Source organism: Lagenorhynchus albirostris, chromosome X (assembly GCF_949774975.1).
Source record: "Lagenorhynchus albirostris chromosome X, mLagAlb1.1, whole genome shotgun sequence".
Classification (NCBI taxonomy): domain Eukaryota; kingdom Metazoa; phylum Chordata; class Mammalia; order Artiodactyla; family Delphinidae; genus Lagenorhynchus; species Lagenorhynchus albirostris.
In genome coordinates, this window is record NC_083116.1 from 27632545 (window position 1) to 27648786 (window position 16242).

Here is a 16242-nt window from a genome sequence, read left to right on the forward strand (position 1 = left end):
AATGCAAGAAACATTTACCAAGGACATAGAAGAACTAAAGATGAAACAAACAACGATGAACAACACAATAAATGGAATTAAAACTACTCTAGGGCTTCCCTGGTGGTGCAGTGGTTGAGAGGCTGCCTGCAGATGTAGGGGACACAGGTTCGTGCCCTGGTCCGGGAAGATCCCACATGCTGCAGAGCGGCTGGGCCCGTGAGCCATGGCAGCTGAGCTTGCGCGTCCGGAGCCTGTGCCCCACAACGGGAGAGGCCACAACTGTGAGAGGCCCGCATACCGCAAAAAAAAAAAAAAACTAGATGGGATCAATAGCAGAATAACTGAGGCAGAAGAATGGTTAAGTGACTTGGAAGATAAAATAGCAGAAATAACTACTACAGGGCAGAATAAAGTAAAAAGAATAAAAAGAACTGACGACAGCCTCACAGACCTCTGAGACAACATTAAACGCACCAACATTCGAATTATAGGGGTTCCAGAAGAAGAAGAGAAAAAGAAACGGACTGAGAAAATATTTGAAGAGATTACAGTTGAAAACTTCCCTTGATTAATAGTTAATCAAGTCCGAGAAGCACAGAGAGTCCCATAAAGGATAAATCCAAGGAGAAATACGCCAAGACATATATTAATCAAACTGTCAAAAATTAAATACAAAGAAAACATATTAAAAGCAGCAAGGGAAAAACAACAAATAACACACAAGGGAATCCCCAAAAGGTTAACAGCTGATCTTTCAGCAGAAACTCTGCAAGCCAGAAGGGACTAGCAGGACATGTTTAAAGTGATGAAGGAGAAAAACCTGCAACCAATATTACTCTACCCAGCAAGGATCCCATTCAGATTTGATGGAGAAATTGAAACGTTTACAGACAAGGAAAAGATGAGAGAGTTCAGCACCACAAAACCAGCTTTACAACAAATGCCAAAGGAACTTCTCTAGGCAAGAAACACAAGAGAAGGAAAAGATCTACAATAATGAACCCAAAACAATTAGGAAAATGGGAATAGGAACATCGATAATTACCTTAAATGTAAAAGGATTAAATGCTCCCACCAAAATACACAGATTGGCTGAATGGATACAAAAACAAGACCCATATATTTGCTGTCTACAAGAGACCCGCTTCAGACCTAGAGACACATACAGACTGAAAGTAAGGGGATGGAAAACGATATTTCATGCAAATGGAAACCAAAAGAAAGCTGGAGTAGCAATTCTCATATCAGACAAAACAGACTTAAAGATTATTAGAAGAAACAAAGAAGGACACTACATAATGATCAAGGGATCGATCCAAGAAGATATAACAATTGTAAATATTTATGAACCCAACATAGGAGCACCTCAATACATAAGGCAAATAATAACAGCCATAAAAGGGAAATTCGACAGTAACACATTCAGAGTAGGGGACTTTGACACCCCACTTTTGCCAATGGACAGATGATCCAAAATGAAAATAAATAAGGAAACACAAGCTTTAAATGATACATTAAACAAGATGGACTTAATTGATATTTATAGGACATTTCATCCAAAAACAGCAGAATACACATTTTCTCAAGTGCTCATGGAACATTCTCCAGGATACATCATATCTTGGGTCACAAATCAAGCCTTGGTCAATTTAAGAAAATTGAAATTGTATCAAGTATCTTTTCCAACCACAACGCTATGAGACTAGCTATCAATAACAGGAAAAGATCTGTAAAAAATACCAACACATGGAGGCTAAACAATACTCTACTTAATAACGAAGTGATCACTGAAGAAATCAAAGAGGAAATTAAAAAATACCTAGAAACAAATGACAATGGAGACATGACGACCCAAAACCTATGGGATGCAGGAAAAGCAGTTCTAAGAGGGAAGTTTACAGCAATACAATGCTACCTTAAGAAACAGGAAACATCTCGAATAAACAACCTAACCTTACACCTATAGCAATTAGAGAAAGAATAACAAAAAAACCCCAAAGTTAGCAGACGGAAAGAAATCATAAAAATCAGATCAGAAATATATGAATAAGAAATGAAGGAAATGATAGCAAAGATCAATAAAACTAAAAGCTGGTTCTTTGAGAAGGTAAACAAAACTGATAAACTATTAGCCAGACTCATCAAGCAAAAAAAGGAGAAGACGCAAATCAATAGAATTAGAAATGAAAAAGGAAAAGTAACAACTGACAATGCAGAAATACAAAAGATCATGAGAGATAACTACAAGCAACTCTATGACAATAAAATGGACAACCTGGAAGAAATGGACAAATCCTTAGAAATGCACAACGTGCCAAGACTGAATCAGGAAGAAATAGTAAATATGAACAGACCAAACACAAGCACTGAAATTGGAACTATGATTAAAAATCTTCCAACAAACAAAAGCCCAGGACCAGATGGCTTCACAGGCGAATTCTATCAAACATTTAGAGAAGAGCTAACACCTATCATTCTCAAACTCTTCCAAAATATAGCAGAGGGAGGAACACTCCCAAACTCATTCTACAAGGCCACTATAACCGTGATACCAAAACCAGACAAGGATGTCACAAAGAAAGAAAACTACTGGCCAATATCACTGATGAACATACATACAAAAATCCTCAACAAAATACTAGCAAACAGAATCCAACAGCACATTAAACCGATCATACAACATGATCAAGTGGGGTTTATTCCAGGAATGCAAGGATTCTTCAATATACACATATCAATCAACGTGATACACCATATTAACAAATTGAAGGAGAAAAACCATATGATCATTTCAATAGATGGCGGGAAAGCTTTCAACAAAATTTAACACCCATTTTTGATAAAAACCCTGTAGAAAGTAGGCACAGAAGAAACTTTCCTCAACATAATAAACGCCATATATGACAAACCCACAGCCAACACTGTCCTCAATGGTGAAAAACTGAAAGCATTTCCACCAAGATCAGGAACAAGACAAGGTTGCCCACTCTCACCACTATTATTCAACATAGTTTTGGAATTTTAGCCACAGCAATCAGAGAAAAAAAGGAAATAAAAGGAATCCAAATCGGAAAAGAAGAAGTACAGTGGTAACTGTTTGCAGATGACATGATACTATATATAGAGAATCCTAAAGATTCTACCAGAAAACTACTAGAGCTAATCAATGAATTTGGTAAAGTAGCAGGATACAAAATTAATGCACAGAATACTCTGGCATTCCTATACACTAATGATGAAAATCTGAAAGTGAAATCAAGAAAACACTCCCATTTACCATTGCAACAAAAAGAATAAAATATCTAGGAATAAACCTACCTAAGGAGACAAAAGACCTGCATGCAGAAAATTATAAGACACTGATGAAAGAAATTAAGGATGATACAAATAGGTGGAAAGATATACCATGTTCTTGGACTGGAAGAATCGGCATTGTGAAAATGACTCTACCACCCAAAGCAATCTACAGATTCAATGCAATCCCTATCAAACTACCACTGGCATTTTTCACAAAACTAGAACAAAAAATTTCACAATTTGTATGGAAACACAAAAGACCCCGAATAGCCAAAGCAATCTTGAGAACGAAAAATGCAGCTGGAGGAATCAGGCTCCCTGACTTCAGATTATACTACAAAGCTACAGTAATCAAGGCAGTATGGTACTGGCACAAAAACAGAAAGGATAGATCAATGGAACAGGACAGAAAGCCCAGAGATAAACCCACGCACATATGGTCACCTTATCTTTGATAAAGGAGGCAGGAATGTACAGTGGAGAAAGGAGCGCCTCTTCAATAAGTGGTGCTGGGAAAACTGGACAGCTACACGTAAATGTATGAGATTAGATCACTCCCTAACACCATACACAAAAATAAGCTCAAAATGGATTAAAGTCCTAAAAGTAAGGCCAGACACTATAAAACTCTTAGAGGAAAACATAGGCAGAACACTCTATGACATAAATCACAGCAAGATCCTTTTTGACCCATCTCCTAGAGAAATGGAAACAAAAACAAAAATAAACAAATGGGACCTATTGAAACTTTAAAGCTTTTGCACAGCAAAGGAAACCATAAACAAGACCAAAAGACAGCCCTCAGCATGGGAAAAAATATTTGCAAATGAAGCAACTGACAAAGGATTAATCTCCAACATTTATAAGCAGCTCATGCAGCTCAATAACAAAAAAACAAACAACCCAATCCAAAAATGGGCAGAAGACCTAAATAGACATTTCTCCAAAGAAGACATACAGACTGCCAACAAACACATGAAAGAATGCTCAACATCACTAATCATTAGAGAAATGCAAATCAAAACTACAATGAGATATCATCTCACACCAGTCAGAATGGCCATCATCAAAAAATCTAGAAACAATAAATGCTGGAGAGGGTGTGGAGAAAAGGAAACCCTCTTGCACTGTTGGTCGGAGTGTAAATTGATACAGCCACTGTGGAGAACAGTATGGAGGTTCCTTAAAAAACTAAAAATAGAACTACCATATGACCCAGCAATCCCACTACTGGGCATATACCCTGAGAAAACCATAATTCAAAAAGAGTCATGTACCACAATGTTCACTGCAGCTCTATTTACAATAGCCAGGAGATGGAAACAACCTAACTGTCCCTCATTGGATGAATGGATAAAGAAGATGTGGCACATATATATAATGGAATATTACTCAGCCATAAAAAGAAATGAAATTGAGATATTTGTAATGAGGTGGATACACCGAGAGTCTGTCATACAGAGTGAAGTAAGTCAGAAAGAGAAAGACAAATACCTTATGCTAACACATATATATGGAATTTAAGAAAAAAAAATGTCATGAAGAACCTAGGCGTAAGACAGGAATAAAGACAGAGACCTACTAGAGAATGGACTTGAGGATATGCGGAGGGGGAAGGGTGAACTGTGACAAAGCAAGCGAGAGACATGCACATATATACACTACCAAATGTAAGGTAGATAGCTAGTGGGAAGCAGCCACATAGCACAGGGAAATCAGCTCAGTGCTTTGTGACTGCCTGGAGGGGTGGGATAGGGAGGGTGGGAGGGAGGGAGATGCAAGAGGGAAGAGATATGGGAACATATGTATATGTATAACTGATTCATTTTGTTATAAAGCAGAAACTAACACACCATTGTAAAGCAATTATACTCCAATAAAGATGTAAAAAATTAAATAAATAAATAAAGCTTCTGTTTCCTTATTAACTTTCAGTTAAGATGATCTGTCCGTTGGTGTAAGTGAGGTGCTAAAGTCCCCCACTATTATTGTGTTACTGTCTATTTCCTCTTTTATAGCTGTTAGCAGTTGCCTTTATGTATTGAGGTGCTCCTATGTTGGGTGCATATATATTTATAATTCTTATACCTTCTTCTTGGATTGATCCCTTGATCATTATGTAGCGTTCTTCCTTTTCTCTTGCAACATTCTTTATTTTAAAGTCTATCTTATCTGATATGAGGATTGCTACTCTGGCTTTCTTTTGATTTCTTCTTGCATGGAATACCTTTCTCCATCCCCTCACTTTCAGTCTGTATGTGTCTCTAGGTCTGAAGTGGGGTCTTGTACACAGCATATATATGGGTCTTGTTTTTGTATCCATTCAGCGAGCCTGTGTCTTTTGGTTGGAGCATTTACTCCATTCACGTCTAAGGTAATTATCGATATGTATGCTCCTATCACCATTTTCTTAATTGCTATGGGTTTGTTTTTGTAGGTCCTTTTCTTGTCTTGTGTTTCCCACTTAGAGAAGTTCCTTCAGCATTTGTTGTAGAGCTGGGTTGGTGGTGCTGAATTCTCTTAGCTTTTGCTTGTCTGTAAAGCTTTTGATTTCTCCATCGAACCTGAATGAGATCCTTGCCAGGTAGAGTAATCCTGGTTGTAGGTTCTTCCCTTTCATCACTTCAAGTGTATCATGCCACTCCCTTCTGGCTTGTAGAGTTTCTGCTGAGAAATCAGCTGTTAACCTTATAGGAGTTCCCTTTTATGTTATTTGTCTTTTATCCCTTGCTGCTTTCAATAATTTTTCTTTGTCTTTAATTTTTGCCAATTTGATTACTATGTGTCTTGGTGTGTTTCTCCTTGGTTTTATCCTGCCTGGGACTCTCTGCGCTTCCTGGACCTGAGTGGCTATCTTCCTTCCCATGTTACGGAAGTTTTCAACTATAATCTCTTCAAATATTGTCTCGGGTCCTTTCTCTCTCTCTTCTCCTTCTGGGACCCCTATAATGCGAATGTTGTTGCGTTTAATGTTGTCCCAGAGATCTCTTAGGCTGCCTTCATTTCTTTTCATTGTTTTTTCTTTGTTCTGTTCTGCGGCAGTGAATTCTACCATTCTGTCTTCCAGGTCATTTACCCGTTCTTCTGCCTCAGTTATTCTACTATTGATTCCTTCTACTGCATTTTTCATTTCAGTTATCGTATTGTTCATCTCTGTTTGTTAATTCTTCTAGGTGTTTGTTCTTTAATTCTTCTTGGTCTTTGGTAAACATTTCTTGCATCTTCTCCATCTTTGCCTCCATTCTTTTTCCAAGGTACTAGATCATCTTCACTATCATTATTCTGAATTCTTTTTCTGGAAGGTTGCCTATCTCCACTTCATTTAGTTGTTTTTCTGGGGTTTTACCTTCTTCATTCATCTGGTACACAGACCTCTGCCTTTTCATCTTGTCTCTCTTTCTACGAATGTGGTTTTTGTTCCACAGGCTGCAGGACTGTAGTTCTTTTTGCTTCTGCTGTCTGCCCTCTGGTGGATGAGGCTATCTAAGAGGCTTGCACAAGTTTCCTGATGGGAGATACTGGTGGTAGATAGAGCTGGTTGTTGCTCGGTGGGCAGAGCTCAGTAAAACTTTAATCAGCTTGTCTGATGATGGGTGGGGGTGGGATCCCTCCCTGTTGGTTGTTTGGCCTGAGGCGACCCAACACTGGAGCCTACCAGGCTCTTTCCTGGGGCTAATGGTGGACTCTGGGAGGGCTCATGCCAAGGAGTACTTCCCAGAACTTCTGCTGCCAGTGTCCTTGTCCTCACGGTGAGCCACAGCCACCCCCCACCTCTGCAGGAGACCCTCCAACACTAGTAGGTAGGTCTGGTTCAGTCTCCTATGGGGTCACTGCTCCTTCTCCTGGGTCCTGATGTGCACACTACTTTGTGTGTGCCCTCCAAAAGTGGAGTCTCTGTTTCCCCCAGTCCTGTCGAAGTCCTGCAGTCAAATTCCGGTAGCTTTCAAAGTGTAATTCTCTAGGAATTCCTCCTGCCATTGCTGGACACCCGGGTTGGGAAGCCTGACATAGGGCTCAGAACCTTCACTCCAGTGCGTGGACTTCTGTGGTATAAGTGTTCTCCAGTTTGTGAGTCACCCACCCAGCAGTTATGGGATTTGATTTTATTGTAATTGCAACCCTCTTACTGTCTCATTGTGGCTTCTCCTTTGTCTTTGGATGTGGAGGTATCTTTTTTTTTTTTTTTTGGCTGCATTGGGTCTTCATTGCCGTGCGCAGGCTTTCTCTAGCTGCAGCGAGCAGGGGCTACCTTTTGTTGCAGTGCACAGGCTTCACACTGTGGTGGCTTCTTTTGTTGTGGAGCATGGGCTCTAGGCATGAGGGCTTCAGTAGTTGTGGCACGCAGGCTCAGTAGTTGTGGCTCACAGGCTCTAGAGCGCAGGCTCAGTAGTTGTGGTGCACAGGCTTAGCTGCTCTGCAGCATGTGGGATCCTCCCGCACCAGGGTTCAAACCCGTGTCCCCTGCATTGGCAGGCAGACTCCCAACCACTGCACCACCAGGGAAGCCTTGGGCTATCTTTTTTGGTGAGTTCCAGTGTTCCTGTTGATGACTGTTCAGCAGTTAGTTGTGATTCCAGTTCTCTCGCAAGAGGGAGTCAAAACAACACTTTATATTGAAAGGAGTCACCAAATACCAACTAATGGGATAAAAATGGACAAGTATACATAGCCTCTTGACATTTCAGAAAGCCAAAACCAAAGAGAGAAAAAAAAAGAAAGAAAGTTACTGACAGAGAAATAAGATTCAGAGCAACAGGTGCAAAGGTCTTGTGTCCTTTTACATCCTAATTAGAAGTATGATTTTTCACGTACTTTAAAGACCAAAACCCAAACGCAATATAATGAATAGATCAATTCTTTTCAATCTATTCAATAGATTACATGCAATCCCAATAAAAAGCACAAATGGCATGACGGTATGAGGGTTAGAGTGTTGCCAGAGCTGCTCCAAGTCTTTGCTCAAAACCTGCCAACACCCACCTTTAGCAGGGGTCAACATAAATCTTTAAGTTAAAGGTTCCAGAGATAAGAAAGGAAACTACAAACAAACAAACAAACAAACAAAAAACAGCTGGAACCAGCTGGGTCCAAGATGGCAATGAATTTGGCCTCCAACAGACACTGAGTCTCATTATATTTTGATTTAATATTAGCATTTTGAATGACACACCTACCAGCAGCCATGACCAGACATTAAGCACCAAGAAAGGATAAAAAGGGCATGACACCGCACTCCCTTGAAAAAGTACTGCCCCCTTCCCCAGTAGACTAGTGCATATGCCTCCCCATCATTAGCCTCACTCCTCCTCCCTTTGTTTTTACTCTTTAAAATTAGATCTCTCGCTGGGTAGGCAAGAAGTTGATCTGTGAACTTACTTCCCACTTCTCCATTCTTTGGCCACTGGATAAAACTTCGGTTGATCTCAGCTTCGGTTTCACTACTGGCTGCTCACACCCAAACAGAAAAAGAACCCCCACACACACCAGGGCAGAGAGCCTTGGCTGGGCTATGGCCTGAGCAGGGTCCATATGACTTAATTTGGTAACAAGAGTATGTGTGTATCTGTGGAATTTAAAATTCTGATAATAAAATGTATTAATATAACAATATTATTATATTAATGTATTGGGAATTCCCCAGCAGTCCAGTGGATAGGACTCCACACTTGCACTGCTGGGGGCCAGGGTTCAATCCCTGGTCGGGGAACTAAGATCCCACAAGCCGTGCAACATAGCCAAAAATTATATATATATGTATAAATATATATATATAATTACTGTACATACATTATATGTACCATAAATATTAATATCCATACTATGTAATATTAATTCATAATTATATAATATTAACAAATAATTGTAGGGGATCAGATATACCACCCCAAAATATGTCTCTTTGGCATAAGGATTAATTTAGGCTGATTATTTTTAAGAAACTGCAGACACAGCAGAAGCTCTGAAAATTGAGTAGAAATCACCCTTTCTTAAGAAACATTCACATTTATAAAGGGAATCTCCACTTGTAAGGATGTCTCCCTCACTGTGCCAGGAAGAGGAAGATCTCTAGAACCTGTTATCAATGGAGAAGGCAATCACTTAAATCTGCATAACAAGCATACCCTGTTTACTGTGCTTTTCCTGGTAACCTCCCATAACTGACTCCTCACTCCCAACATCATCTTTCATCTTTAGCTAAAACTAGTATTTAAGGTGATGGCTTGGGCCATTTTGGAGAGTTACTCAGTTTTCCTGGGTCTCTCCCATGTGTACATGAGATATACATGTCATTAAATTTGTTTTTCTCCTGTTAATCTGTCTTATATCAACTTAATTATTAGACTAGCCAAAGAACCTAGAAGTGTAAAGGAAAAATATTTCCTCTGCAACAGCTGATGTAGTAGTCGGCAGGATAAACTTCCCCGGCTGGACTGTGCTCCCTCCAAGGCTACTGTAGCTGAGAAATCCTGGGACCTCTGACAAAGAGCCCTTTGCCCGCAGGGTCTGATGTAAGCAAGAGTAGTGACAGTCCTTTTATTTTTCTAAATTTAGATTAGCTGAAGAAAATATTTGTGGAACTAATTTCTCAGGTATAGCAACTTTGGTAAAAATTTGTTATGAGTACTCTTGTTTTCTATTGATCCCTTTCCTCCCATAGATGGTCACTGTTTTCTCTTGCCTGTGTTGTCTATGTTCTGAGAGCTTGGCTTTATGGTCAGTGAGAATAGTCTCTCTGGTCTCTGGCAACTGGTGGATGTACGTACTGGCATGCATCTGGCAGACAGTTGAGTAAGCTGTGGAACTACTAATCTAGTTGGTCAGAAGCAGAGGTAACAACCTGGGCATGTGACTGGTATCTCAGCATTCTCTTTGTGCCAGCTCTCAGGAGCGTTTGTCATACGGGGTCCCAGTCCATAAGGGGCCTTTTTCGTGTCAACTTTGTCTCATTAGTGCTGGAAAAGTCCCATTCCAGTAGGGCCTGCCCAGTGTCACATTAGTGGGTCTATACCTGGAGGTGTCTCCCATTCTCATGAGAAAGTGGAGACATCATTTGCCCTATACCAGTCTTAATGCCTGTGACAACAGTCTTTGCTTTCTTAGACTAACTGGGAGCGAACTTTCTGAATATTGTGAGGCCTGCATCTTTTGCATTCTCCTTTAGGGATGCCCCTTGCATACTTGGTTAAGCCATGAAAAGGCTTATTGGTTTGAGTCACTATTGAGATTAATATAAAATCCTTCTCATTAATGGCCAGATGATGAATCCTTTGAACTGGCTATATTTAAAAGAAAAAACTTTTTCTTAGAGAACTCTCATCCTAAACAACTGTCTCATTAGTACCTATGAAAACATCAAATTAAGAAGAGGACACAAAGAAGTATAACAGTTAGCCTTAGGGACCCCCTTAATAAGAGTAAAAAAACAGAAATTGGATTTAGAACAAAAAATGATGTCTACATCCAACGTAAATTCGCTCTCAAAATACAGCCCCATCACCTCATCAAATTTCTTCAGATCCCAAAACTCCTCCAACCTCCCCAGAAAAATCCCTTAAACACCCAACTGCCTCTTTTGACTTCCCTCTCTTTATAAGATTTACAGACAGCACTTCAGCCTAATCTCAAGGCCCAGAGTATACAGGTAACTCATGTAAATACTGAAAGCCAGGAAATGAATTTAGTAGAAGCACTCAAGATGGGTAGCAGGGGATACATCGCTATCCCTTACAATTCTTCCTGCTTTCCAGGGCTCCATAATCAGGCTCTATCAGCTTCAGGCCTTTTTATGTAATGTCCTTTGTGGATATATCCTGAACCCCCACTGTAAAGAGTTCATGTCCCTTGGACAGCATCAGATCTTCAAGAAACCATTGAAACCAAAGGGTATAATGTGAAGGAGTTATTTCATTTTGTAAATCAGAATCATCAGCTTCTTCAGGAACTTTTACTGAAACAGATTATGAAGAGTAACTATTTGGGGGGCTGTGTCTTCGGTTTTGAGTGTTGCAGAGTGGAAGAGCATGTTTGGGTTGATACAGACCCTAGAGTTCACTATCCAGATCATGGTAAATGCTGGGATTAAGGGTCCCCCTTACCCACTGGACACCCCATATAAACTTATTGCTGAAAACTGGATTAAAAAAAGAAGTTCAGGGGGCTTCCCTGGTGGCGCAGTGGTTGAGAGTCTGCCTGCCAATGCAGGGGAAACAGGTTTGTGCCCTGGTACGGGAAGATCCCACATGCCGCGGAGCGGCTGGGTCCGTGAGCCATGGCCGCTGAGCCTGCGCGTCCGGAGCCTGTGCTCCACAACGGGAGAGGCCACAACAGTGAGAGGCACACGTACGGCAAAAAAAAAAAAAAAAAAAAAAAAAAACTTCAGGAAGCCTTAACAAATTTTCTGTCTCATCTTCCCCCCATGGGTCTTAAAAATGCCAATAATTACATGATGTTAATTAACAAGAGAATGGGAAGGGGCCTAGGGAAGTGTCAAAGGGACTCTTACCAGCACTATCAAGGGCTGGGTGGGCCAAAAGGGAACCCCCACGTCGGTCCCCCAACATTAAAGGGCTAATTTAACTCTGTTGGATAAATTAAAATAGATATGTCTTTAGAGTTATCAACACTGAATATAATTCAGACATCCAACTTTTATTCTACCTGAATTTATTAGTCAAATAAATTCATGTTATCTCTGTCACAAAATTTGTAACCAAGAAAAATAGCTCGGGATGATACCTGACTTTGTCTAATGTCTCATGCAGTTTTCACAGGTAATCAAAACATAACTGTTAGGAACAAGGGATTTAGATAGATTTAAGTGAGAAAAGAATTTTAGGTGAATTTTAGTAACTTGAGACTTTACAGTTTTGATAAGTTAAATGATGGAAATTTACTGAATACCTAGATCATCCACAAATAAGATAAAATAACTAAAACATTAATTACTAAATATAGGTTTATCCTCTGTGGCTTCCTCTTACAGAAAAACTAAAGACATTTGGGTATATTGTAAAAGAGAAGAAAAATATCTGACTCCATGTTGAATCTGTTTCTTTTACTTTGACCTTTGCTTTCCATTGCTTTCGTTCTGTCTACAGGTATAAGCATACACAATGGCCTACCTCAGGGAACCCTGTCCCTCTGCCTGAATGTTAAACTAAAGTGCCTTTCTTCAGCTCACAGGGAAACACCCTGACCCTGCCCACCTGTGAATGGCTGCAAAAAAGAAAAAAATAACACAGCCCCTTCCTGAGGCTGGCCAAAACCAGTAGATATTTTGCAAGACTTATGGCCTTTTTGGGACTTCCCCAGTGGCACAGTGGTTAAGAATCTGCCTGCCAGTTCAGCGGACACGGGTTCAATCCCTGGTCCAGCAAGATACCACATGCCGCAGAGCAACTAAGCCCGTGCACCACAACTACTCAGCCTGCGCCCTACAGCCCATACACCACAACTACTGAGCCCGCAAGCCACAAGTAATGAAGCCCACGCACCTAGAGCCCATGCTCTGCAACGAGAAGCACACATGCCGCAACAAAGAGTAGCCCCCACTCACCACAATTAGAGAAAGCCCATGCGCAGCAACAAAGACCTACACAGCCATAAATAAATAAATAAAATTTAAAGAAAAAAATGACTTATGGCCTTTTTACTATACTTCCTCACCTCCACCCCCTCTCTTTTCTATAAAAGAAACTAGTAAACAACCCCAATAAGATGGTACTCTAGGATGTAATCCACCATCTTCTCAGATGCCCAGCTTTCAAAATAAAGTTGCCACATCTTCCTTAGCCATTCATCTCTTGATGGACACTTAGGTTGCTTCCATGTCCTGGCTATTGTAAATAGAGCTGCAATGAACATTTTGGTACATGACTCTTTTTGAATTATGGTTTTCTCAGGGTATATGCCCAGTAGTGGGATTGCTGGGTCGTATGGTAGTTTATTTTTAGTTTTTTAAAAACCCTCCATACTGTTCTCCATAGTGGCTGTATCAATTTACATTTCCACCAACAGTACAAGAGGGTTCCCTTTTCTTCACACCCTCTCCAGCATTTATTGTTTGTAGATTTTTTGATGATGGCCATTCTAACTGGTGTGAGGTGATACTTCACTGTAGTTTTGATTTGCAATTCTCTAATGATTAGTGATGTTGAGCATTCTTTCATGTGTTTGTTGACAACCTGTATATCTTCTTTGGAGAAATGTCTATATAGGTCTTCTGTCCATTTTGGATTGGGTTGTTTGTTTTTTTCATATTGAGCTGCATGAGCTACTTGTAAATTTTGGAGATTAATCCTTTGTCAGTTGCTTCACTTGCAAATATTTTCTCCCATTCTGAGGGTTGTCTTTCCATCTTGCTTATGTTTTGCTTTGCTATAAAAAGCTTTTAAGATTCATTAGGTCTCATTTGTTTATTTTTGCTTTTATTTCCATTTCACTAGGAGGTGGGTCAAAAAGGATCTTGCTGTGATGCATGTCTTAGAGTGTTCTGCCTATGTTTCCCTCAAAGAGTTTTATGGAGTCTGGCCTTACATTTAGGTCTTTAATCCATTTTGAGCTTAATTTTGTGTGTGGTGTTAGGGTGTGTTCTAATTTCATTCTTTTACATGTAGCTGTCCAGTTTTCCCAGCACCACTTATTGAAGAGACTGTCTTTTCTCCATTGTATATTCTTGCCTTCTTTATGAAAGATAAGGTGACCATAAGTGTGGGTTTATCTCTGGGCTTTCAATCCTGTTCCATTGATTTATATCTCTGTTTTTGTGCCAGTACCATACTCTCTTGATTACTGTAGCTTTGTAGTATAGTCTGAAGCCAGGGAGCCTGATTCCTCCAGCTCCATTTTCCGTTCTCAAGATTGCTTTGGCTATTCGGGGTCTTTTGTGTTTCCAGACAAATTTTGAAATTTTTTTGTTCTAGTTCTGTGAAAAATGCCATTGGTAGTTTGATAGGGATTGCACTGAATCTGTAGATTGCTTTGGGTAGTAGAGTCATTTTCACAATGTTGATTCTTCCAATCCAAGAACATGGTATGTCTCTCCATCTGTTGGTATCATCATTAATTTCTTTCATCAATGTCTCATAGTTGTCTGCATACAGGTATTTTGCCTCCTTAGGTAGTTTTATTCCTAGATATTTTATTCTTTTTGTTGCAATGGTTAATGGGAGTGTTTCCTTAATTTCTCTTTCAGATTTTTCATCATTAGTGTGTAGGAATGCCAGAGATTTCCGTGCATTAATTTTGTATCCTGCTACTTTACCAAATTCATTGATTAGCTCTAGTAGTTTTCTGGTAGCACCTTGGATTCCCTATATATAGTATCATGTCATCTGCAAACAGTGACAGCTTTACTTCTTTTCTGATTTGGATTCCTTTTATTTCTTTTTCTTCTCTGATTGCTGTGGCTAAAACTTCCAAAACTATGTTGAATAATAGTGGTGAGTGGGCAACCTTGTCTTGCGCCTGATCTTAGTGGAAATGCTTTCATTTTTTCAGCATTCAGAAGGATGTTGGCTGTGGATTTGTCATATGTGGCCTTTATTATATTGAGGTAAGTTCCCTCTATGCCTAATTTCTGGAGGGTTATCATAAATGGGTGTTGAATTTTGTCGAAAGCTTTTTCTGCATCTACTGGGATGATCATATGGTTTTTATCCTTTAGTTTGTTAATATGGTGTATCACATTGATTGATTTGTGTATATTGAAGAATCCTTGCATTCCTGGGATAAAACCCACCTGGATCATGTTGTATGATCCTTTTAATGTGCTGTTGGAGTCTGTTTGCTAGTATTTTGTTGAGAATTTTTGTATATATTCATCAGTGATATTGGTCTGTAATTTTCTTTTTTTGTAGTATCTTTGTCTGCTTTTGCTATCGGAGTGTAGGTGGCCTCTTAGAATGAGTCTGAGAGTGTTCCTTCCTCTGCAGCTTTTTGGAAGAGTTACAGAAAGATAGGTGTTAGCTCTTCTCTAAATGTTTGATAGAATTCACCTGTGAAGCCATCTGGTCCTGGGCTTTTGTTTGCTGGAAGATTTTTAATCACAGTCTCAGTGTCACTGCTTGTGATTGGTCTGTTTATATTTTCTGTTTCTTCCTGGTTCAGTCTCAGTAGGTGGTGCTTTTCTAAGAATTTATCCATTTCTTCCAGGTTGTCCACTTTATGGGCATATAATTGCTTGTAGCAATCTCTCATGATCCTTTGTATTTCTGCAGTGTCAGTTGTTACTTCTCCTTTTGCATTTCTAATTGTACTGGTTTGAGTCTTCTCCCTTTTTTTCTTGATAAGTCTAGCTAATGGTTTATGAATTTTCTCTTCTCAAAGAACCAACTTTTGGTTTTATTGATCTTTGCTACTGTTTCCCTCATTTCTTTTTCTTTTACTTCTGATCTGATCTTCATGATTTCTTCCTTTCTGCTAACTTCGGGGTTTTTTTGTACTGCTTTACCTTTTAAAATAATCTGCCTAAAAAAACAAGGATTCTGTATTTTGTCAAAATAATATCCTGTGTTCAAAAAACTGAAACTTTGCTATTAAAATAGCTAAGGTTTTTTGGTTTTTTACAACTTTTCTGTATTTGCCTTTAACATCTTCTATTGTCAATTTGGTTAAATGAATAGCTAAGCATTGTTTCACAGTGACCTAAGATCCTATTTGACCAAGTGTTTTATAACCTTTTTGTTATTTTTGACAAATTTTCCAAAGTCAAAATCTAAATGAAGGAAGGGGAAGATGGTGGAAGTGTAAGACGCGGAGATCACCTTCCTCCCCACAAATACATCAGAAATACATCTACACATGGAAGAAGTCCTACAATTTACCCACTGAACGCTGGCAGAAGACCTCAGACCTCCAAAAAGCCAAGAAACTCGCAACGTACCTGGGTAGGGCAAAAGAGAAAAGAATAAAGGGAAACAAAAAATAGGGACGGGACCTACACCAGTGGGAGGGAGCCGTGAA